We start from the raw sequence: 26,241 nt of genomic DNA, 5'->3' as shown, positions 1-26,241 counted from the left end.
TTCAATTCACAAACATGATCACAATGACTGGCCCTTACAACACATCGTATAGTGAACGGTACTTTACTATGGAGAGTCCTTCATAGCATGATTTGATTGATTGTACAGTGAACCAATTGTAAAGTGGGGGTCCATTGTATTTTTAACTATTTACGTGAAACTCTGGATAATTGGGGCAGCTGCTTAATCGGGCCAAAATGCACTAGTCCCGATGTGTCCCAAATAACCGGAATCGACTGTATCAATCAAACTTCATATCTTGTCAATGTAAAGTGCTATATATATACACTGTAATATTTATTTATTTATTAGAAATTTAAGATGTTTAAACCTGTGTTTGCAATTTTATTGAGTTTATAACTTTTTTTGTCGTTTTACTTACCAGACTGGACTTTTTTTGAGTGCTGTGCCCCATCCCTATTTTTCCCATAAGCCCTGTTGTTTTTAATGCAAGAAATACCATAACTGACTGTACTGAAACTGCAGTCTTGCCATGTGTTTTGCTGAGAGCCATAGTTGATAATGTAGAATAACTTGCTAATATGAGATCCCAAAGGTGTTGACCAGGGTTATTTGTTTAATTTTTGTTTTTCACAAGTAAATTAAGTGAAGTTTAAATTAAGTTGGTGAACACAAAAATTTGACCATAAAACTTCGATTGTCATATAAATGTCCATATGTTAAAACACATCCAATTTACATCATTTCAATATACGTTATCACTCACGACACATCGGATGTAAATCAGAGATTTCCTGATATATCAAGGAAATCTCTGACATATAACAGAGATTACTGTATATATCAAGTAAGTTTAACAATAAAATGTAATTGTAAATAATCTAATTTATACATGCTACTATAAAGTCCCCAAGAAGTATATAATGTATGGTTTATTAACGTTATTCTTTCAGATTGTACAGGATTCCATTAGATGTTTTACTCCTCCTCTATGCTGTTATTTGGGGTTTTTTTTTTTTTTTTTTTTTTTTAGGAGCATCGGCGACTAAAGCTATGTTGCTCTATGTGTTCAAACTGCGCATGTTCTGAAGTAAATTTTCTATTTTTCTGGACGAAAAACCAGAGTTTCTGAGGGAAAAATTGCTACCCTCGCCTGAAACCACGTGAAAAAAGACCCGTAAAAATTCCTCCCATCATCGACAAGATTTGAACCTAGGTCTATTCCACCTGGTGTGGGGATGATGGAGATTCTACCAACTGTGCCACCCACAAGGGCTTCAGTATTCATATCACAAAAACCTTCCTCTCCTACAAACTTAGCAAGTTCTACTATCACATGGATACCATTTTCTGTCGGTTCGACCATATTTCCTGAATGAACTGACTCTGGCCATACATTTTCCCAACACACATTTAATGTTAACAGTTTTACTTCTCTGAGCGACAAAGCTATGATTCCGATACAGTCCACAATTGAAAAATGTTTACATGCCTCCATCACTTCAATTTTCCATCAATTCGATTTGGAATCAATGTTTTCTAAAACCCATTGTAACAACTTTCTGATATGAGTTTCAAAGGTAGATAGAATGCCTTGATCTAATTAAAGAAGTTGTACTAGGTTGTAGGAACCTTACTTCAACGTTTGGGTGGCCTGGCACATTATCCAATAGAAATAAAACATTAAAATCTAGATTTTTCCACAAGTTCAATAGCACCAAATCTAACAAGGGGATTTCCCAATAATTTTTTTTTTCTGCATAACAATTAGCGAGCCAAAAACATCGATTCACAAAAAAAAGTATGGAAATGCTGAAAAATTACATCCAACATAACAGTAGAGTTTCCCCGCACAAAAGATCAAAAATACAGTGTTATGCGAGGTTGCTACAATTCTCTGTGTCAGAGCGAAACCATGCTATACAAGTACTGTGTTGTGCAAGGTTTGCTACACTTTATCAATCGTGTTGGAGCGAAACCGTGTTGTAGAAGTACCATGTTATGGGGGGTTGCCTGTATATGGAAAATGCAGCATGGGTTTGTTGGGGAAGGGGGCATCCTAATTGACCTGTCTCATTAGCTACTAGGATGCAGTAACAAAGGGAAAGGATACAAATAATTTTTGACATATGAAAATATCAGAATAGGTTCGTTAAGGGAGAATACTATCTGACCAGTCTGATTAGTTACTACGATATAGTAACAAAGGAAATGGATGCAAATTATTTTGACATTATATACTTTTAATAGTGTTACATATGAAAGACTGCTGTAGAAATTGGAACAGAGTTGCATTAAGAGCAAGTTCGTGTTATAAATAAAGGGATGATTGAGTGGCAGAAGATACAGCATGATTACAATGGGCACTACTTTCCTGGGACTGTTATTAATGGAGTCCCTCGAGGAACAGTGCTAGACCCCCCCCCTTACTGTTTATTAACAGTATTGATGAAAAGCATATCAATCTTATTAAGTTTTCATTGATACAAAAGTTTGCACAGCATCCTCTCGAATTGGAGATGAGAATCAATGCACACTACTATAACGAGAACTAGAAAAATTGGACAGAGAAGCAATAACTGAAGCTTAACATTGATAAATATAAAGTACTGCACAAGTAAGTGATTATTCTATTTGTAATTGCCAATGGTCAGACTGCACTGAAAGTACTATATAAAGCTCTTGAAGCCTTTTTTTAAGAAATATGTGGATCTCTTGGAACAGGAACAGAAAAGAGAAGCATTAGCAAAGCCATATGATGCAAGAAACCAAGCTTATACAACAGCATCAGCAAAAAAAAAAAAAAAAAAAACCCTTCCCAGTTCACCTATTCATTTGATCCAAAAGTCTGTCAAGTTCTTGAATTTATTTAAGCTACCAACTTCCACAATTGCAGATGGAAGTTTCTAACAGCAATCAACCACCCGCTGGCTAAACACAAATTTCCACATATCCATTCTGTCTGTCTTTACTCAATTTGAATTTATGGCCCCTCAAGTAAATAATCTCAGCAAGAGAAAGAATAACATTACCACTGTGCTTGCTAAAACCAATGTGCCCCAGTTTCCAGACACTAAAATTTGCAGGACTTAAGCCTTTCTTTGTAAGGGCAACCATTGTTCCCCTGACCAATCTTGATGCCCTTTGTATCTGTTCCAACAGCTCTCCAGACCTGTATGCAGTATGGCCTTATACAAAGAAATAACACCGCCTTATCTGATATACAACAAAATTGCTGTATATCACTGACAATACTCCATGAGCTACTTTGGCAGCCTGTCTGCACTACTCAGAAAACTTCATATCTGACTACACAATTACTCACAAATCTTTTTCATTCTCCACTAGACTGAGTGTAACACCACAGCTGGTACGTTACTCTGGGGTTACTGCTAACCATATCCAGTACGTTGCATTTATCACTGTTAAATTTCAGTTGCCACCTCTCAACCCATCAGCACAACTTTTGTAGATACTGTTGCAGTAGCATACTGTCATTAACAATCCTGACAACATTCGTTTCATCTGCAAACTTGGACATTAAGCCTGATATACCTTCATCAATATCACTGATAAATATAGAAAACAATTGGGCCAACACCAAACCATGGGAAACTCCAATAATAACATTAGTCCATGAATTGCAGTGCCCACTGATTATCACTCTGTCTTCTCCCACACAACCATCCCTTTATCCATAGCAGCAACTTCCCCTTAATGCCATACTGCTCCAATTTGTAGAGCAGCCTTCCATGTGCAAGAGTGTCAAAAGCTTTCTTTAAATCCAAGTAATTTTTATATCATATACTTTCAGTTCCTTTGTGACAACATCATATTATCCAATAAAATTGGTCAGACAAGATTTTCCCTTAACAAAACCATGTTGTGTCTGAATTACAACTGCAGTCTCGTCTAGATGATCAGATTAAAGATGCAACACTTCTTTAACCAGTGATTCCATTATTTTCCCTGGAACAGAAGTTAAACTAACAGGTCTGTAATTATTCGTGTCACTCTGATTCTCCCTTTCACAATTGGGGATAAATTTGCACATCTCCAGTCTGTGGGGACCTCCCCTGAATCCAAAGCTGTTCTCATAATTATAGCTAAGGGTTTGCATACTTCCTTTGCTGCCTCCTTTAATATAACTGGATAAATCCCATCCACCCCCAGGTTCCTTTCTTATGTTTAACTTCAACAACTTCTCGTCCACTTTGCTCTCAGTTATTACAAAATCATTTAGCTCCCTGCTAGATTTTGATAAGCTTCTGTCCTCCACCTTCCCTAAAGAATTCCTCATGTGTGAAGATAGATGCAAAATACTCATTCAGTTTGTCAGCAAACTGAACAGGATCATCAACAGTCAAACCATCGATATCAACTGGACCAATCTGATTCATCCCCTTCCTTCTAGAGTTTACATAAGTAATCTTGGCTGTTTTTCTTTGCATCCTTTACCAAAGAGTTCTCGTAGTCTGCCTTCACTTGTCTAACCTCTTTTTTGACTTGATTAAAGACAAGCTTTATTTACCATAGGCTTCTGTGTCACCTGATAATTAATATACATCCCATGCATTTTTCTTGTCTGCTGTAAGTCTCATTAGTTCATCTGACCTAAACCTCAAACAGTATTTGTTAGTTGGTGTGAAAAGTCTAGTAGCTTCCAAGATTAATTCCTTGAATGCTTCCCATTTAGAATTTGCTGTTGGTAACATCATCAGTTGGTCCCACAGTATAGAATTTAAAAACTGCCCGAGTCCACCGTAGTCACCTTTACGAAAGCAAAAACCCTTCCCCTATACTCCTGATGGAAGTTACGTCTTTAAGAAGATCCCACATCAGTACACTGTGATCACTGCCACCATTATCTGGAGGCATGAATAATCACTGCTAATAATCAGATCAAGAGTACTACTCTCTGGCTGCCTCTTGAACATGCTGATGTTCAAAACAATCACCCAATAAATTCATAAAAGACTTGCTAGTGTGAAAGTGACCAACCCACAAGTTCCAATAAAGACAAGCTTTATTTACCATAGGCTTCTGTGTCACCTGATAATTAATATACATCCCATGCATTTTTCTTGTCTGCTGTAAGTCTCATTAGTTCATCTGACCTAAACCTCAAACAGTATTTGTTAGTTGGTGTGAAAAGTCTAGTAGCTTCCAAGATTAATTCCTTGAATACAGCCCATATATTTACTTGTTCCATGATGACTCCCAGCCGTCTTGAAATTCTCAGCACCTTGCTTTCCAGGCTGCTGCTCATTACAATAGAAGCAGTGCAAGAATCACTTTCATCTCTGTCTATAGCTACTGTTAATTTATTAGTCTGCGAATTCCCCCAAACTGGCAATTTCCACCCACCTAACACTGCCTTGATAACATCAACAAATATTCTGCACCCACTATTTAAGTATCCCATCCCTATAAAAGAGGTCTCTCCTGTTAAGCACAGATCACGGGAATATCTGGGAAGTAAAAATCTCCCATTATAAGACTGTTTTACTGGCCCACTCTATTTCTCTGTACAGTTGTTCGTTGTATTCATCAGTCATTAGGCATATAACAAACTCCTACTCTAATTTTTGCTTTCCTAGTACTCATGTCACACCAAACTGACTCAACATTGCACTGTCCACCCATGTCAACTGGATACACTACCTCAGATTTTGTGTTTCTTAACTAATAAGAAAACCCTCTTCCCTTCCTATATCCATGTACTCCCCAAATTCAAATTCTGCATTCCTTATATCTGTGGTGTAACACCAATCTCTGATATCCCAGAGATGTGATGTGATACCACATCTGATATCCCAATAATATCCACTCTTGATGTCTTGACCAGCACTTAAAATTCATCAAATTTATTTACTATACTCCTAGTATTGGTGTACATGCAACTGTTCTTACTCTTGGCCTAATACAGCCCATATATTTACTTGTTCCATGATGACTCCCAGCCGTCTTGAAATTCTCAGCACCTTACTTTCCAAGCTGCTGCTCATTACAATAGAAGCAGTGCAAGAATCACTTTCATCTCTGTCTATAGCTACTGTTAATTTATTAGTCTGCAAATTCCCCCAAACTGGCAATTTCCACCCACCTAACACTGCCTTGATAACATCAACAAATATTCTGCACCCACTATTTAAGTATCCCATCCCTATAAAAGAGGTCTCTCCTGTTAAGCACAGATCACGCTGAGACAAATTCTTCTCCATGATCCTTGCACAATCTCTCCAGGCCAAATTGATTGACATGCCTCTCATCATATACTCCCTCCTATCGTGTCTGGGTAGAATTGCAGACAGATTCAAATTTAACGCTAACTCGCAACTTTTTTCAACAATGCCCTGTACTCTTTTAAGTACGTCTGCAGATCTCCTACTCTTAATATCATTAGTGCCTAAGTGTACAACAATATCACCTTTGTGTCCTTAAAAGATGATATCTGTTCTACAACTTCAACTTTTGCCCCTGGCAGACAGCCGACCGGGCTAGCCGAGTGGGTAAAGTACCTGCCCGGCAACCCAAAGGTCGCGGGTTCGATTCCCGCCTCGGGCTTGGATCAAAGTACTGCAAAAACCTTGGAGGTGCAATATGGCCACAGAAGCCGATGCGCCAACAACTACCAAATCAAAAAAAAAAAAAAAAAAAAAAAACCCCTGGCAGACATAACCTGGTCCTGTTCCACTTATCCTTCTTGCACAATATATTTCCCTGACAAAGAAGTAACCGACAACAACTAGCTCCTGTGGGACCAGCACATTCTGCTTAGTCAAGAACAAATTGGTACTCTTACTGTGGAAGACTTCAGTTTTACAAATTGCAGTGCGTGGAACTGCAACACCTGCTCACGGACCTGACTGGAGTGTTTAAGGCTTAAGTGGATAATGTAATCTAAATGGTGATAGCATCCTTACTCTTTCTCATATAACACACATAAGGGGACATCAATTTAAAATGAAAAAGAATGGGTGTATATGATAGATGCATGAAATTTACTTTCAGACAGAGAGTGGTTGATTACTGGAATAAACTTCCATCTGGTGTAGTGGAAGAGGGTGTTTTGAATACACTTAAGAAAAAATCAGATAAATTAAAGAGGAGAGAAAGATGAGGTGAGACAGATGCTGCATAAACTTGCTTCCCTGCCTGATTTGCTCCTTCTAATACAATTTTCAAATTTGAAAGCTGCTCTGTCGAGGTTTACAAGTTCTAAGGACATCCACTAAACAGAATGTTTAGGGAATCATTACTTAAGTCACCGTTTCCCAAACGTTTTTAGTAACGGAACAATTTATCTCGCAATATATTTACAGAACACTAAAAAAAAAACACAAGTTTAGCTGGAACCAAAGAACTGTTTGCTAATATTTTATTACATACAATGCCCTGTGTATCAGGAGCACTTTATTTCCAACACATGTAAAGCCAAAATTCAAATAACTGTCATCATACTTTCGTTTTGGTCTTTCATCAGTTGGTTCCTGTTTTTTCACTTTGAATTTTTGGAGAAAAAAGGCTGCGATTGTTCATCCTCACTTTGAAGTGAGACAATTGTGTTCGTTTTCATCGACCAAGGTTGCACTACTACAAGTACTTTGCTTCTCGTTTTAAAGTTCCTTTTTTCAACCATAAATCCACGGTCATTTATTTTAATAATAATATTTCAAAATACTGATAATTATCAAAAAAAAAAATTTATACAAGGAAGTGAGTTTAGTTATGATATTGGTTTGCTTCCCCCTTTCCTTCAACCCATATACTCCAGGTTAAATTGTATACGAATGGCATATTAGACAACTACATTGCTACTTTTTCGTAGATGTCATTACCCCTATGCATGCTTCTCTATGCAAAGCACCCCAAAATAAAGTGTTCTGTGGTCTATTTGATTATTAGTTTGTTATTTGGTTTTTAGGAGCATTAGCAACTATGGCCATATTGCTCCAGGATATGCGGTGGTCATTCCCTGACCTTTCCGCATCCTCCGTATTTGGTGGTGACGGGCTCGAACCCCAGTCTAATCAAGAAGCGTGTGCTACGCATTGCTGCTCCTTCCCACCTGGCTATGGAGGCGCCTTGATTATTAGTCTATGCCAGTATATTAATAACTGGGAAAAAAAAAATGTTAAAAATTATAATGATACAAAAATGGTGTACGCTACAAATATGCAAAACTTTTTTTAATTATTAATTATGATTTTTTGCGGAACACTTGTTCACATCTCGCTAGTGTTCCGTGGAACACAGTTTGGGAAATGCTGACTTAAGTAATCGTTACTTCATTACAAACTGCAAAACTTACTATTTATTGACAAGTTGTTGAGTCACCAACCCTGTTCACTAAAATAAATTTGACAAATCTATAACCTAACATGACATCTCGTATTGCAATAGAATCTATTGACTCTGATGTTGTTGTTCGGTTTAACTACTAAGGCCAAATTGTGTCTGTTCATCATTAATTCACAAAAAGCATATTGTTAGAGAGGTTAAATTATATGCTTCTGTACAAGCCAATATGTTTTAGATATAATAAAAGTTCTTCAATATTTGCTTAATTTTGTAAGAAATTAGATAAATCAAGTGATATATTCAAAGTGGAGAGTGACTGAAAAGTGTTTGACCGGATGGTTGAATGTAAAGGACAATCAACCAGAAAATGACAGTGTAAGTTGTGTCTGACAAGGATGAGCACTGTGGTGGGTTTTCTCCCAATAATAGAAAGAGATGATAGTGACTCTGAGATGATATCTCTATCCGTGCTATTTCTTAAACAAGAAAAAGATGATCCATTTAAATATACATGATGTTACAAATTTAAATATCCTTGTACTTTGTTATTAGGAAAGTTGAGAGAAGAAAAGAAAAAATAAAACTGAAACACATGAAATTTCCTATTTAAATCATTAATAGGTGACCAGCATGTTTGTTGAACTTCCTTATTCTTTTTTTTTTTACTTGTTTTTTAAAATTACTATGTTCATCCAATATGGTATATTTGAATACCTTATATGAAAAATGACCCAATTTCTCTATTATAACTGAGCCATCTCTGTTAAAAAGGGGTAGAAATGAGCAGACAATTAGTACAAACAGGTGAAAATAAGCAGCATTTTGATCATTATTATTAATAATATAGCCAAAGACACACCTTTCTAATCACTCCAGCCTGCCGCATATTGTTGTTGTTTTCATCCATTCAGTCACAGCTGACTTTCGGAGACTTTATAGGTGAGCTGCCTCCATGCTGTCAGTCCAACAACTTATTTCAAGTCCTTCATGCTTATGCCAGTCGCTCTTGATGATAAGCCAGAATGTTCTTCCCCTTGTTTTACTGACCTCTCCTAGCATCATCAATTTTTCCAATGACTTGGATTGCATTACGTGACCAAAGTAGGTCAGAGTTTGGTGATCTTGGCTTCCAGTGATGTTTCTGGCTTGGTGTGATCCAAAATTTCTCCATTCGTAACTTTCTCTATCCATAGCATGTGTAGCAATTTTCTCCAGCACCAGAATTATAAAAAAAAAAATCAATATTTCTTCTGTCTGCTTTTTTTCATTGAACATCTTTTCACATCCGTAGGTTATGGGAAACACTACAGCATTAACCATTCTAGTCTTCACTGTAAGGCTGATGGCTATGTCTTTCCATGCTCATCATTGAGCTGCATCCAAGTGAAATTCTTTTAATTTCAGGGTCAGATTCTCCGCCTCGACCTTAGATCCAAGAAAGATAAAGGGCCAGACAGATTCGACCTCTTCATTGTTAATTTTAACTTCTCCAGTCCCAGGTGTTGCCATAATTTTTGTTTTCTTGATGTTAAGCTGCAGTCCCCTTTTTTGTTCTCATCTTCCATTAAAAGCAATTGTATTATACCTTTCTCATTTTCTGCAAGCAGAGTTGCATCACCTGCATATCTTAAATTATTTATGTTTCTGCTGCCAATTTTCACTCCAATTTCTGACTCATCCAGGTACAATTTTCTCATAACTGATTCTGTATACCAGGGGTGGCCAACTTAATTTGTGATGCGACCTACTTTTTTCCTTAAAAATGTGCTGCGATCTACCATCTCAAAAATTTCATTGCACATGGGTAAAAAAGTTAATCAACACATATTGAAAAATGTTGTTTATCAATTTTAAAATTAAATACAATTCAGAATTCTTATTTTAAATTCATACGTATTTAAATTTTTAATTTATGTGAAGTTTGTGTCATTTGCCAAGCTTTCAAAATCGGGGATATACTATGATAAGGCCAACCGTAAAAAATCTTCTGTGCAAGTCCGTAAGAGTAGAGCGATTCTTCGTCTTTGTTTGTTTCAAATACAAAAAGGCCAATTCACATAGATATGTGGAACCAAAACAGGAACTTAAAAGTTAACTGCATTTTTTTACATTTGGGTATTTTCCTTGGCAAACATATTCCAAAAGCCTTTTTCTGATGATCTGGCTTTTAAGAAGATATCGTTTTGCAATGTAATATTTTCTCCACGTGGTAAATCACAGCGATTTTTTTCTGAAATTTGTTTTGTATCCAAGTCGACATTAAATGGATAAGAAACATATTGAACAATGTCTTCCATTGTTTTAAAATCACTTAATCTGGTTTCAAAATCATCCACTATCCACAACTTTCTCAATTTCAGAAACATATTTCTCACTATTAAATTCAAGAACAAAGCTGAGTTAGGCTCAATTACAATTCATTTTTGCAAATGATTATATCTTTTGCTTATTTACAAAATGATCGATTAATTTTTATTTATTTTTTGAGTTCCTTAGCCATTGCCAAAAAATGATATTTATATGCAGAAATATTACTAATCATGTCACCCACATTTTTATTTTTTCCTTGTAATTCCAAATTCAGATCGCACAACCACTCCGTATCTTGTAGCTGCTGATAATCATCAGCAGCTAAAAGATAGAGAGCTTTTGTTCAACAAATTTTCAACAATGAAAATTTGTTCAACAATGCTCTCCACAACGTAACTGCGTGATTTTTCACTAGACAAGCCTAGCGGCTGCACGGCAACAAGAGTAGTCACGTAGTTCAACGGATTTGTAAAAGTGTATGCAGTTGGGGTGCATAATAGTAATAACATTTAGCTTTTGACTAATTATTTTTTATATATAGTTAAAATTCGTTGTGATCAACCAAAATTAAACCACGATCGACTTGTTGGCCACCCCTGCTGTATACAAATTAAATAGAAATGGGGATAAGATACAGCCCTGTCGCACATCTTTTCCAATTTCAAACCAGTCTGTATCTCCAAAGGTTGTTTTGACAGTTGCTTCTATGTTGATGTACAATGATCGGCCAGTACCCCCAATTCTATCAAAGAATTCCACAATTTTTCATGTTCAACACAATCAAACACTTTGGTATATTTGACGAAGCACACGTATACATCTTTATGAATTCGTGGACTTTTTAACAATTCCGTTGGTATTCCATCAATTGCAGGGGCTTTTCTCCTTGGTAGCTATAGCACCCATACTACTTCTTCCTCTAAAATATCCAGTTCTAGTTTATCCTGCTGATGTTTGTTTATATTTGCATGCAGTTCTTCCATGTATTCCTGCCAACTTTTCCTATTTCATTGTTGATCAGTCAGTTTGTTATCTTTGTCTTTTATTGAACCCTTACAAGCAGCGAAGAGTGTCCAGATCTTTATTTCTGCAAAGAGGTCTCTTGTATATTCTTTTTTGTTATTATCTTCCATTTCCTTACAATGTTCATTCCAGTATTTTTCCATGTCTTTTCTGGCTGCCATTTGGAATTCTGCATTAAGCCTTCTTGTCTCGTCTATCTCCAGCAGCTTTAGCTTTTCTTCTTTTTTTAGCAATTTTGATGGTATCTTCTGACAACCACTTACTCGATTTTGCATGTTTTTTGTATGGGATGTATTGCTGTGCTGTTTCAGTAACAACGTTTCTTATTTCCTCCCAAAGTACGTCTGGTTGTCTTTCCATGTAGTTAAACAAGTTGAATCTGTTTTTTTATCTCGACTATGTACGATGCCGAAATTTTATCTATGTCATATTTCTGTGGTGCAGCATTGTGCACTGTTATCTTTGCTTTTTCCATGATCCAAAGGATGTTTGCAATGTGATCATGAGTTCGAGCAATTTCGGGTGTCTCCCTTCTTCAGGATTGGAATAAACACTGATCTCTTCCAGTCTTTTTGGCTACAGATTGCCACATATCAAGATAGTGTTACATATACTTCAGTGCATAAAAGAATAACATTCATATCTCAGAATGTTATAATTCAGCATAATATTAGCATTAGCATTAGTAGAGGCATTTGATGCAAGAAAGCAAGCTTATGCAGCATCAGCCAAAAAAAAAAAAAAAAAAAAGTAACATAAATAAATAAAAATAACCACTTCCACTTCACCCCTCTGTTCGTTCGAAATACCTGTCCAGCTGAGCCTTAAACTTATTTAGGCTATCAACTTCCACGACAAGGGATGGAAGTCTGTTCCACCCACCAACCACCCGCTGGCTAAAGGCAAATTTCCGCACATCTATCCTACATCTGTCTTTCCTCAATTTGAATTTATGCCCTCTCAGGTGATTTTTCTGAGCTAGAGGAAGAATCCCATCAGCATTGAGCATGCTCAAACCATTCAAGGCTTTGTACACCTCTATCAGATCACCCCGCTGGTGCCTAGTTTCCAGACACTGTAATTTGCAAAACTTAAGCCTTTCTTCGTAAGAGAACCCCTTTGTCCCATTCACCAATCTAGTTGCCCTTCTCTCTACTCGTTCCAGCAGCTCTACATCCTTCCTGAAATGAGGCCTCCAGGCCTGTATACAGTACTCTAGGTGTGGCCTGACCATTGCCTTATACAAGGGAATAATCACCTCCTTATCCCTGCTAGAAAAATTCCTATATATCATTGACAATACACCATGAGCTACTCTTGCAGCTCGTCTGCACTGCTCAGAGAACTTCATATCTGCCTGCACCACCACCCCCAGGTCCCTTTCATTCTCTACCACTGTCAGTGTAGTACCACAGAGTTGATACGTTGCTCTGGGGTTGCTGTTTTCCATATGTAGTACTTTACATTTGTCAATGTTAAACTTCATTTGCCACCTCGAAGCCCATCTGCTCAACCTTTCCAAATCCTGTTGCAGCAGCATAGTGTCAGTAGTGTCCTTGACAACCCTGCCAACCTTCGTATCGTCTGCAAACTTGGACATTAAGCCTGATATACCATCATCAATATCATTTATAAATACAGAAAACAATAAAGGCCCCAATACTGAACCCTGAGGGACTCCACTAATAACATTAGTCCACGATGAGCAGTGTCCATTGATTACCACTCTCTGTCTTCTCCCCCTCAACCACCCCTTTATCCATAGCAGCAACTTGCCTCCAATGCCACACTGCTCCAATTTGTGCAGCAGTCTTCCATGTGCAACAGTATCAAAAGCCTTTCTAAGATCCAAGTATATAATATCAAAGTTATTCCCTGCATCCAGTTCTTTTGTGACTGCATCATAGTATCCAATCAAATTGGTCAGGCAAGACTTCCCCTTAACAAAACCATGCTGTGTCCTAGCTATAACTGAAGTCTTGTCTAGATGATCCTGCAGTGCTTCTTTCACCAGTGCCTCCATTAATTTTCCGGGAACAGAAGTTAAACTCACAGGTCTATAATTACTTGTGTCAGCCTTTGATCCCCCTTTGTGAATTGGGGTCACATTTGCACATCTCCAGTCAATGGGTACCTCCCCTGAGTCCAAGGAAGCTCTCATAATTATGGCTAAGGGTTTGCTTACCTCCTTTGCTGCCTCCTTTAATATAACTGGATAGATCCCATCCACCCCAGGTGCCTTTCTTGTGTTTATCTTCAACAATTTCTCCTCCACTTTGCTCTCAGTTATTACAAGATTCTCTAGCTTACTGCTAGAGTTGAATACACCTCTGGCATTCCCCTCGCTGAATAACTCCTCATGTGTGAATGTCGATGCAAAATATTCATTTAGTTTGTTAGCTACCCGAGCAGGGTCATCAACAGTTGACCCATCCATCTCAAGTGGACCAATCTGATTCATCCCCTTCCTTCTAGAATTTACATAAGTAAAGAACTCTTTGCTGTTTTTCTTCGCATCCCTTGCCAAGGATCTCTCGTAATCTGCCTTCGCCTGCCTAACCTCCTTTGTAACTTGGTTACAGATCAACTTGTATCTATCATAGGCGTCCGTGTCACGTGTTAATTTGTATGTATCCCATGCATTTTTCTTCTCTGCCATATGCCTCATTAGTTCATCTGACAACCATTTAGGCCTAAACCTTGAACAATATTTCTTAGTTGGTATGTAAAGCCTAGTAGCTTCCACGATAAGTTCTTTGAATGCTTCCCATTTTGAATTTGCTGTTGGCAATATCATCAGTTGATCCCACTGTATAGAATTTAAATACTGTCTCAGTCCATTGTAGTCGCCTTTACGAAAGCAATACCCCTTCCCTTTACCCCTAATGGTAGTTACTTCTTTGAGTAACTCCCACTTCAGCACACTGTGATCACTGCCACCAAGTGGTTCATTTATCTGCAGATTCTTAATGCATGAAGAATCACTACTGATAATCAAATCAAGAGTATTACTCCCTCTAGTTGCCTCCCGAACATGCTGATGTAGAAAACAATCATCCAATAAATCCACAAAAGCCTTGCTTCTGTGTGAGTGACCAGCCCCCAAATTCCAGTCAATATCTGGGAAATTAAAATCCCCCATTATAAGACTCTCTGATTTACTGGCCCACTCTATTTCTCCGAACAGTTTCTTATTATACTCATCAGAGTCATTAGGCCTATAGCACACTCCTACTCTCAATTTTGATCTCCCAATGCTTATGTCACACCAAACTGACTCGACACTGCACTGTCCAGCGATGTCGACTGGCTTCACTTCCTTGGATTTTATGTGTTTTTTAACTAATAGCATAACCCCTCCTCCCTTCCTATCCTGTCTATCCTTTCTGTAGACATTGTACTCCCCAAATTCCAGTTCTGCATTTCTTATATCTGCGTGACACCACGTCTCTGAAATCCCCACAATATCTGCCTTTGATGTTTTGAGCAATACCTCAAATTCATCAAATTTATTTACTAAACTCCTAGCATTGGTGTACACACAAGTATACATGCACCTGTTCTTTTTCTTAGCTACCCTAACACAACCCATGTGTTTACTTGTACCCCAATGATTCCCAGCAGTCTCTGAAATATCCTGCATCTTATTTTCCAGGCTGCGGCTCATTCCAATAGAAGCAGTGCAAGAATCACTTTCACCTCTGCCAGTGGCTACTGTTAATCTATTAGTCCTTGTATCCCCCCAATCTAGCAGTTTTCCGACCCACCTAACATTGCCTCGATAGCATCAGCAAACATTCTTGCACCCTTTCTATTTAAGTGTATCCCATCCCTGTAGAAGCAGTCTCTCCTGTTAACAAGTACAGACCAGGCTGAAAAAAATTCTACCCCTTGAGCCCTGCACAATCTTTCCAGGGCCGAATTGATTGACAGGGCTCTCATCATATACTCCCTCCTATCGTGTCTGGGCAGAATTGCAGACACTTTCAATTTCAACCCTAATTCACGGCTTTTTTTCATCAGTGACCTGTACTTGTCAAGTAATTCCGCCGGTCTCCTACTCTTAATGTCATTAGTGCCAACATGTACAACTATATCACCTTTTGTGCCCTTAAAAGATGATATCCGCTCTACAACGTCATCAACTTTTGCCCCTGGCAGACATACCCTGGTCCTATTCCACCTATCCTTTTTACAAAGCATGTTTCCCGTTTCCCTGACAATAGAGTCACCAACAACTACTAGTTCCTTTGGGACCAGCGCATTCTGCCTTGGGGGTTGCCGCTGTGTTCCGCGATGACCAAGTGCAAGCTCTGGCATTGGTGTGGGCAGCTGAGAGCTTGATGGGCCCCTCACTTGTAATCCTTCGAGGGCATCCACCCTATCCTTCAAGCTCTCATATAGGCCCATAACAACGCTGAGTTGTCGCCTTATCTCCTTACACTCCTTGCATCGCACACACACAAAGACATCCCCCATGGCAGTATCATGTCCCATACTTGACTGCTCCGCAAACATCAAGCAAATAGTGCATCTTACAAGGCTGTGATTCAGAGGACAACTGCCCCCCTCAGTTCTCCCCTGGGCCACAGCATTCCCATTAGCTTGAGCCCTTTGCTTTGCTGCTCTGGTTTGAGTCATGATTTAGATTTACTTTCAATAAAATTTCAATTTCTGTACAAAATTAAATCCTAAACTTGTATCCAAACACAGTTATAACGCTATATTTATGTTTCAGTAACGAGTGTTATCTACGGAATATTTACGTTTCAGTAACGAGTGTTATCTACGAAATATTTACGTTTCAGTAACGAGTGTTATCTGCGAAATCCCTTTATATAACTTTCGTATCAAGTTATGTATTAATTATTTGTTTTTACTAATTATTTATGTTACGTAACCTAAGTGGTTATGTATAATTAATTATGTTAAATATAATTAATTATATTACGTTTGTAATCTAAGTCGTTATATGTATTTATTTAAACGTACAATTTAACTGCTAACGAAGTTCAACTAACGCTATCTAGTACGGTATATCGTATCACAAAGGCGGGAAAATTACGAACGGTTAGTGGAGTTGAAACACGTGGAAACCTTTACCGATACTTTTATGCAATTACAAGGCCGAGTAAAGAATAAATACACCAAATTAATCAGAAAATCACAAAATAATGTTATACTACTAAATTTAAATCAAAAGTTTTAGAAAAACAATAATTTCAAATCAATAAATAAGAAAAATCCACTTAGCGGCTTTGAAAACGACCGTCTCTAGTAGCCTCGTCGATAACTTCATGTATGCTGTCATTGGTAGCATAATATGCTACCAATGACAGCATACTTTTAAATACTAAGAACATTAATAATTCCCAGTACACTTAAAATGCACTTTTAGGTCTATTTTAATGTTCAAATTAATTCAAATCAAAATAAATTCAATACAATCCAAATCTAGGGATGATTAACATAACAGAATTAAAGTTCTGCAATAGAGTAAACAAGCTTTTCTAAAATGGCAACAATCTCTCATACACATATTTATTCCATATACATTCCTATATTTATAAATCTTTTATTTGTGGTGAAAAACCAACACTACTCACAGCACTGATACTACAAGAAATTAATACCAATAACAATTCTTGTGGAATTAATACCAGAATATCTTTCCTTATTTTTCATAATTGCAAACTTCTGTATTCTATAGCAGCAAAAGGATATTAGTCCCCTGCAATTATTTATCTATTACTTTTACTAGGTTCACAGCTTTGACTCCTTTATTTAATTTAGAAGGTTTGAATATATTAAGGGGTGAGAAAAAAAAAAAAAAAAAATATATATATATATATATATATATATATATATATATACACAGTAGAACCCGGATATGAAATCCCTGCATAAGAAGTTTTCCCCTGTACTATGTTTGGTTTTTTAAGTCCCAATTTTATCTCTATATATTGTAATGTATTGTTTTCTGGCATAAAAAGTTCGTGATAAAGAATACACAGTGTATTATTATAATGACGTTTCCCCACTTAACACATTTTTTAAATACAGAAATTCTTTATTTTTAATATTAAAAAATATAAACATTTGGTAATCTAACAAGTTATTGCCAAGCATCATTTTAGTTCGTAGTAAACCACCAAAGTAGGTGAAATAGCATCGTGTTTTTACATCTCATATTGTGAATGCCTTCACGAGTTGCCACGATATTGCACTACCTCCAAATAAGCAATGCTTCACCAGTGGAGAAGGCTAATGTTACTTATTCTCGGCAGCCACCACCACCCAGGGGTTGGTGGTATCTGCCAAGAATCCACTGGCGAAGTGTTGCCTATTCGAGGTAGTTCAATATCAGGGCAACTCATTGTGAAGGCATTCACAATATGAGATATCACAAAAACAATGCCACCTACTTTGGTGATTTACTATGAACAAAAATTATACTTGTTCGATTAGTCAATTTTCCATAGACTGATGCTTTCAGCCTTAAATCCTTTTTAGTATAAAAATTTGGATATAATGGAAGTGACGTATTGCAATTGTTTTCGTTGATATCCATAACTGGATAACTTCGACCACGTGAAGCATTTGCCATTAAGTTCTGATTTTTCTGAACAGTTCTGAATTACTTAGTGGATTGTTCCTGTCTTGTTGTAATTGTGACATTTTAAGGTATGTTGAAACTTCAAAGGAGCTCATCCTTTCAACTTGGTAATGAGTTTAATGAACAGAAGGTTAAGCAATTAGAAATCCTCAGTTTAAAAATGTTTTCCATAGATAAAATATTTATAAATTCTGAAATAGTACTTAAAAATCATCTTTAACTTATGTATGTGTATTTTTTCATTTTCATTTGTGTAGTTAATATTTCATACCCTTAGGTCTTATACCCTTAGTATTTTATACCCTTTTAAGTATTTCATACCCTTCTAAGAAGTTCTAAACCTCCAGTCCCTTGGAAAACTTCTTATCCAAGTTCTACCATATATATTTTCTGCTTGGTATATTGTTGACAATTAGAAAAGAAGGGTTCACTGATGAATACATTCTAGATACACAATATATAGTTACATATCAGTATAGTAATAGGCTGTATTTTACACCCTATCAATGAACGAGTATATAACAGAAAAAAAGAATGAGAAAAACATATAAAAAACTGCAGATCCATAAGCAAACATAGTGGAGGAAGACCTATCCTAAACCCAACAAGCAGAATGTTTAATAAGGAAAAGAAGATAATCAGTAATTCCAATAAACAATCACCGAGCTGCAAACAGTAGAATTCAATGTTTCTCATAATTGAGTCTGTTCATTTGTACAAAATAACATGATTACATCAATGAGAAGTTACTTTTACTGGAATAAATCACAAAAGCATGGAATGAAAATTTAAGCAAATTGTTTTGCAGAAAATGACAATGCCTAATTTTTTTTTTAACATAATGTGCTGAAAACAAAAGAAGAAAAAAAAAAAAAAAAGGAAGAAAGACAGCATTTGGTTTAATGACTAGTAAAAGCAGAATATTATGAAAGCACTGAAACCCAATTGTCAAGCCTACAGCAGTTAAAGGAATTAATCAAATAGGTGGTAGATTTCAAGGTGGTAGATGACTTTCATCAACCGGTGAAATACCACCACTTTGCTTATTGGAGGCTTGAAGTGGTGAAACCCATGTTTAGTCTCTAGATCAAAGTTTCCGGCATCCCCTTCCCCCCATACTTCTCCTTCAACCCATGCACGGTACTAAGTACTATAGGTTTTGATCCCTTTCGTGTTTGGGGTTTTCATAAAAAAAAAAAATAAGAATTTAAAAAACACCATCCATTCTTTAATTCCTTGAAATTATTTTAACATAACAAAAATATTGCAATTTTCTTCTAAAATGCTCTGTTACTTCAGTGGTCAATGTATGGATTATAGGCAAGTCTTAAGAGACCATACAATTATAAAATTAGCACATGGTACACATGAAAGGGCTGGCTGTGGTAACGTACATAGACACAAATATACACATTATAAGATCAAGTCTGTTGACTGTACCATATGAACTAATGCAAAAGTGAACAGTTGGTAGTTTGTTAACAGACTCATGCTGAATTAACATATAAAAAGTGTGTGCTGCAATGATTAAATATGACTTCTGAAAAGAAATAAAAAATTAGATTCTGAATTTTCTGTGAACAAGTTATGTGCATTCAAAAAAATACATGGCACCAAGTAAGTGGCAGCTTATGCATTTGTTTAAATAGACTTATATCATTTCTTGTTAAGCTAAAAGTGGCCACCTTTCATCTTTTATTTAATGTTACTAGTCTTAAGCATATTACTCCCCCCTCTTATCACAAATAAAATACAATCTCAATACAAAAGAGTTCTTCAGTAAACATGAAGAGGGTTAACAAAGATTACTATCCCTTTTAGTTCCTATGTCCAACTGTTAGTCTTACCTTCATGCAAGCTTCATCCTTAAGAAACATTACAGGTGGTCCACTGGTTCACTGCATTAATCACCAACACTAAATTTGTCCGCATATATGCTAAAATTTAATGCCATTGGCTTGAAATTTGAGTGACGAGTGTTTTATAAATAAGTCCCTACTCTAAAAATCCAAATGCTGCAAAACAACTTAAGTGATCATTCACTAGAATACTTTTATTAAAAGAATAATTCAACAGATACTTTTCATAAATATTAGTTTTCCATTTTTGTGTAACCATTTCTATTATGATTCAGAGCCCTTGACTAATAAACAAATTAGTCACTAATTATATTTGTGATGTTTATGGTCATATATTTAATATGACCATAAACAAAAGGCAATTTGTCACTCAAATTCTTTAGTTGCTAGTACCTCAAGCAGTAAATTAAGTGAGCATCCTATTCAGTTCTCACAATTGCCAGCTCCAAACTTTATACATTAATGAAAATGATCTTCCATTCATACTGTCTCCATTCTTGTATAATCTCTGGAAAATACTCTATTACACAGTGTTAACAACTGTCAGCAGTGACTTGTTAAACATTCTCTACCAATATCAAATTGTGCAAGCATAAAAGCATGTAACACTGTGACAAGAATGACTTAATTTGGTACTTAACAATAGTAATCTATGGCAGTGGTCCCCAAAGTGAGGTGCGTAAGATGATCCATGGGGTGTGCGAGATAATCCTTGGTAAAATCGTGAGGGTTGTTTTCCACACTGATATATAATCTAAATAATAAAATCTAGATATAATGTAAATTATTTATAAAAAAAACATAATATTGCATTACATTTACTACACTTTTTACATTAATGATTTATCATTTTGTACTTGAATTTCAATTTAATTTAATTGTACTTGAACTTCAATTTAATTTTGTTTTGTATTTTTTTTATTTGTGATCTTTTAAAATTATGTGATTTTAGATGTAATGCCTTCCATGCAAATGATTATTTATAAATTTAAAAAATATATTAAACTTATATATTTCATTTTTTTTTCCAGGATGCACACTAGTCCTTTTAAGTAAAATAAGGATGCGCGACCAAAAAAGTTTGGAGACCACTGATCTATGGTACAACAATAATTAATTTCAGATTTTTTCTTTATTTACTTTCTTATAATTAAAATTAACAAACTTATAAACATAAAGTACTAGGCATATTACATTCGAACATTACTGTTCTTAAAACAGGGGGGGGGGGGCAACACAAATAAGATTTCATATAGCGCTCTCTTTTTTTCCCTCCTTTGTAACAACTGTGATTTTTAACAAACTACCAACCATTCATTTCATACATTTCAAGGGATATACTCATTACAGTGTATGCTTCCAAAAAAAGTGCAGAGAATATTGACAATTAAGGTGCTAGTATACTGGCTGCCAAACAATGCTACAGTGAAACTGTAAGCTCCTCTAGCCACCATAGGGCTATATCAGAGTATAAAATGAAATTTTATAATTTAAAACATATCAGGTAGAATTAAAAAGTTCCATGACTGAACAGATCAGATTTTTTAAAATAATATCCACAACTAAACATTTCTCCCATTAGTTAACTGCAAAACGGTATCTTTCAAGTCCTTTAATTGCTTTTATCATAATTGACATAACTTCTGCATCACTGAAATATTATTGTCCCTTTAATGAATTTTGATTTGGAGAGAGGAGGGGAAAAAAAAACAGCAAGGTCAGGTGAATAAAAAGGATGTTGTAAGACAGTGGTTAGTCTTTGGTACAAGATTCTTACCCATGAATCATTGCAACAATGAGAAATAGGCAAGTCTAGTTCCTCCCACTTCTTCACAGCGATTGACTGTTAATCAACCATGATTTTGGGTTAGAATGAATGCCATTTTGCTATCTATTCCTTGCAAAATTTGGTTTCCCAATTTAAAACCAGCAGCAAAGGGAGAAAACTTTCCCAATTATCCCCTTCCGGCAGTGATTTTAATTTGGAAAGTGATTTCCCCCCCTTGGCTGCTGGTTTAAAATCAGGAAGTGATTTTCCTCCCAGGACTAGATCTTCTAATCACTATGAAGCAGTGGGCAGAGTTAGACCTGCCTATCACTCATTTTTACAAAGATTCATGGTTAAAAACCTTATACTGAAGACTAACTGACAGTCACAGCATGGCCATAAGGTATAAATTTATAATGAATTATACCTTTATAGTTAAAAAAAAAAAAAAAAAAAAAAATAATTCTGCCATAGCTTTGCCATCACATGTGTAATTCCAAATTATTTTCTTCTCAATTATGAGGATTGATGTTTTGTCTACTGGTCATATAGATAACATTACATCTTCTATCACTATTGTTTTTAGAATAACCTGGATCACAAACACTAAAATTTCAAACAGTTCTTTTTAAATTCAACTCTTGTTTCTATAATTCTTTTATATTGAAAATATCACATTGATGGCCTCAAAACCACCACATGATATTCCTATTTGACAATCAACCAAAAGTCATGTTTGTAATATGCCAATTTTGTCATTTGTTCATGTGTAAGGTTATGCACACCATTCATCATACTCAACGATGATATCATGCCCATATTCAAAGTGCTTGTCCTATTCCAATACTCTACCTCTTCTTAAAGCTTTTTCATTGTATACATCAACAACCATTACTAACATCAATGCAGATGATTTCCTCAAAAAAAGCAAAAATTTATGGATCTTTGTTCAAAAAAATAACATTCTATAAAATGGGATACAAAATTACTGTCAAAAATAAATTAAAAAAAAAAAAAAAAAAATTATTTGGGCATGTGTAACCAAACCATCACTACATAAATTCTACACATTCTATTTAAAAATTAAAAAATAAATAATAAATAAATTTTTTTCTTATTCAAACTTTCAGATTTTTTTTAACAAATTCAGCCATGGAACTTTTTGTCCCTACCTTTTTGATGGAAGAAAAAGAAACAAAACACTCATGTAAACAGAAGTCATCCAGATGATCAAATAGGGACATCAGCTGCAATAAATGGAGAGTGCAGAAAATGAGCAGGGTTATTAAAAATTAGACTCCTAAGATATATGTAAATCTAATAAACCATGCTTTTTATTTTTTCTGATAAATTCAGTCCGAAAGATAAAAAATAACAGGCTGCCTATGAGTGGGGAATATGCTAATTTCTTCCAACCAGAATCCCTCAGTTATGCACTGGACTGAATGTCTAAGCAGCCTACTCTGTCAAAAATTCAGTGTTCCTTTTTCATAATAACTTGTTTCATGGTAGTGTACCTTTTTATAACTTTATTATAAAAATTAGAATAAACAAAATTACTGTAAACAACAAAAACTTACTTTCTTTCCACTCACAAAAAATTAGACCATTACTCTCATTGGCTTGTAATATTCGTTATTTCTGCTGTAATAGTATCAGCATATGTTTATGGATGTTAGGTCTACCTAGATGCAAGAGACGAGTACGAAAATGGTAATCACTTTCCATGAGAGAAAGAGAAAAATAAATAAATAAAAACGGTACAAAATGGACAAAAGGAATACATATGGCTGACTTCTTTAATTTAAAGGCACCTTAAAACTACAAAATAAAAATTTAATGGTAGCTTTTAATGCTAACCAAGCGATATTAAAAATATCACTCGAAAGAAACTTGCTGGCAGTCAGTAGTACAACATTTTTTTTTTATTTATAACACATGATTACATGTTAACCAAAACAGTAACTGGTAACAAAAAAAAAGAAAAAAAATTATCTTACATATAATTCTTTAGTCATTAATTTTCGATGAATTTGGTTTCTGATTGAATTTAATCTGAAACTGGATGTAGTGAGGGAGGGAGAAAAAGTAAACACTGAATTGGTTAGATATCAACTATTCAAAGTGCTAAAAAGTTAACTATTAAAATAACTATACTTGAAGATGTCAGTCTTTCACTTCCAAAATCAGAACACACACATATATTATTAAAAAAGCTAAAGTAAACACTTCCCACTTCTTTGCGCGGAACGATCATGGTTCCATTTCAGGTAACGAACGTAATTTAGAACTTAATACACAACTACATATATTGCTAAGTACGAAAACGGACAGACAGAAAACATCTTTCCAACAGACATTATCTTTTATTTCGAAAAAGTACGAGGCAAAATAAGTTCCCAAATTATGAAACCCAGAAAATGGAACTAACACTTTAACGGTATCTATGTTAACTCTTCAGTCATCATAATATAAAAATGCTACAATACGATTAACAGATAATATATCTATCCTTAAAAAAAGAATATACGTACATTTTCTGAAATATAAATTTCATCAAGCTGCTTGCTTTACAACACACAAATATAATACGCATTAAGCCTACTACATCAATAGTACAATGCCAACATAGAAATAATTCTTTTACCGCGGCGAAAATGGAATACGTCGCCAGGGAAGTGGCGCTTCGTTCGCTAACTCCTACCAAAGGAGGTGGTGAGAAGCAAAGGCATTGAAAAATACATTTTTAAAATTATGTCTTCTACTCTCTAAAAATAACAATTAACAAAAACATTCTATTACATACCGCCTTTATGTATCCTTGCGATATCCCTTACTGTCCCTTATCGCTACTACGATATAATATTATTATATAAATACTGACAGTATGATGCAAGATAGCAAATATTATGTAACATCCACCTTAAATAATAATACAGTAATTATAAAATACTATACAAACAACAGTGTCCCTCAATAATTGCATTTTTAATATTCATTTCATAAAACTATGCATGATTTTTTTTCTAAAGTCAAATTCTAGTTTCAATTTCACTGACAGCAAGTTTTTCCTTTAGCTAATAGCACGAATAAATAATAAAAACAATACAAGTTTTTAAATATACAAAAACGTGTACTGGTATAATTTTAGCAAATCACTCATAGGAGAATATTAATATACTCAATTTGCAATTATTTATTATTATTATTATCATAAATTACTTGAGTTTAAAAATTAATACAGCTCTAATATAGTAGGCATGTGATGCAAGAAAGCAAGCCTATGAGCTTATAAAGCGTCAGCCAAAAAAAAAAAAAAAAAACAATTTCGCACATCCATTACCTCTAAAACTTTGTCCACAACAAGTAGTAGTAGTAGTAGTGGCATGTGATGCAAGAAAGCAAGTGTATGAGCTTCTGCAGTATCAGCCAAAAAAATCACACCATTCCCTCCAAATGCCTGTCCAGTTCCTCCTTAAATTTATTTGACCTATCAACTTCCACAACGACAGATGGAAGTTTGTTCCAGCAATTAACCACCCGCCGGCTAAAGGTAAATTTCCGCACATCTATTCTACATCAATCTTTTCTTAATTTGAATTTATGCCCCCTTAAGTTCGTAATCTGAACAAGTGGAAGGGTCCCATCAGAATTCAGCGTGCTGAACCCATTCAAGGCCTTATACACCTCAATCAGATCACCGCGCAGGTGCCTAGTCTCCGGCCACTGCAATTTGCAGAACTTAAGCCTCTCTTGGTAAGAGGATCGCTTCATTCCCCTCACCAATTTGGTTGCCCTTCTCTGTACATCCTCAAGCAAATCTACATCCTTCCTAAAATGAGGCCCGCAGACATGTACGCAGTACTCAAGAAATTTGCTCAAGCAATTAACCACCCGCTGGCTAAACGCAAATTTCCACACATCTATTCTACAACTCACTTTCTACAATTGGAAGTTATATCCCCTCATTTCATAATCTGAGCAAACAGAAGAATCCCATTAGAATTCAGCGTGATCAACCCATTCAACGCCTTATACATCTCAATCAGATCAACTTACATGTATCCAGAAGCTCCAATTTACAACTTTAAGCCTTTCTTAGTAAAAGGATCCGCTCATCAATCTTGTTACCCTTCTCTGTACATGCCCATGCATGTACAGAGAAGGGTAACAAGATTGAAATCTTGTTAAAATGAGGCGTATAGACCTGTACGCAGTACTCAAAGCGTGGCCTGACCATTGCCTTGTAAAACGGGAAAATCACTTCCTTGTCCCTGCTAGCAAAATTCCTAAATATCATTAATAACACCCCATGACCTGCTCTGGCAGCCTGTATGCATTGCTCAGAAAACTTCATATCTGACTCCACAAGTACACCCAGCACTTTTTCATTTTTTAAT

The 26,241-nt window shown here is 35.7% G+C and overlaps 1 protein-coding gene across 4 annotated transcripts in view; it reads right to left on the bottom strand.

Moving 5' to 3' along the window:
- LOC150090684 (uncharacterized) overlaps window positions 1–24,693 on the bottom strand; it is a 306,488-nt gene extending 281,795 nt beyond the window's left edge. For 2 of the 4 annotated variants that reach the window (XM_090372243.1, XM_090372263.1), the window contains exons 1-2: window positions 24,376–24,435; window positions 23,014–23,088 (exon numbers count right to left, since the gene is read on the bottom strand). The gene's annotated coding sequence lies outside the window, so the exon portion shown is untranslated. Of the gene's footprint in view, window positions 1–23,013; window positions 23,089–24,375; window positions 24,436–24,647 lie in introns of those variants that run through there. The other 2 variants (XM_090372249.1, XM_090372256.1) reach the window with 1 other exon arrangement.
- Window positions 24,694–26,241: the final 1,548 nt, after the last annotated feature.

The sequence above is a fragment of the Mastigoproctus giganteus genome, chromosome 1 (genome assembly GCF_048544385.1).
Source record: "Mastigoproctus giganteus isolate SK-2022 chromosome 1, ASM4854438v1, whole genome shotgun sequence".
Lineage (NCBI taxonomy): Eukaryota > Metazoa > Arthropoda > Arachnida > Uropygi > Thelyphonidae > Mastigoproctus > Mastigoproctus giganteus.
The sequence above is the reverse complement of the archived record's forward strand: the minus strand, read 5'-3'. Positions and strand labels throughout refer to the sequence as shown.